The sequence below is a fragment of the Apostichopus japonicus genome, chromosome 21, assembly GCF_037975245.1.
Source record: "Apostichopus japonicus isolate 1M-3 chromosome 21, ASM3797524v1, whole genome shotgun sequence".
Classification (NCBI taxonomy): Eukaryota; Metazoa; Echinodermata; class Holothuroidea; order Aspidochirotida; family Stichopodidae; genus Apostichopus; species Apostichopus japonicus.
In genome coordinates, this window is record NC_092581.1 from 6328113 (window position 1) to 6328809 (window position 697).

Here is a 697-nt window from a genome sequence, read left to right on the forward strand (position 1 = left end):
TGAATGATTTGAATGATTTAAAAAGTTAATGAGAATTTATGTAAATTTATTTTGCTCTTCTTTGCATTTATCAAATTGTCAAAATTCGACATGGATAGAAGGCGGGTGGGGGAGGAGTTAAAGTCCAGAGAGACACAGTCGTATAATGGCTGATGGTTGGTAAGGTCAAAGAAATCTATAATCAATAACAGGGGTGGAATAAATTCTTAGTTTCTTTATAAGGATTTGAATTGTTTTTTTGTTTGTTTTGTGAATATCATAGACAATTTATTTGTCTATAATCTAAAGGAAGTGACGAATGGATTTAAAGAAAAAGACGATAAGATCATCTGCTTCCAATTTCCCAATCTATGGTAGGGGGAGCAAACTTCAAAGGGCAATGGGACATGTGATTTTAATTTGTGAAACAACAAAATCACCTCAAACCTCAAAATATTCCAACAAAATGCACCCTCTGTGCATTCTGTACCACAAATTCCAGATTTTCAATGTTTTATCAAAAAGTTACTTTCAAATGTACAAGTTTCTGAACTTTTATTTTTGTCTTGCAAAAATGGAAAAGTGGACTTTCCATTAACAGAAAGGGACAAGCCTACAGAGGGACACTTTAAGGTTTTTCAATACACTGGGGCACTTGTCCAGCTCTCCCCTCCCCCTCCCCCCCCCCCTCCCTGCTCCGCAGCTCCTATATTCACAC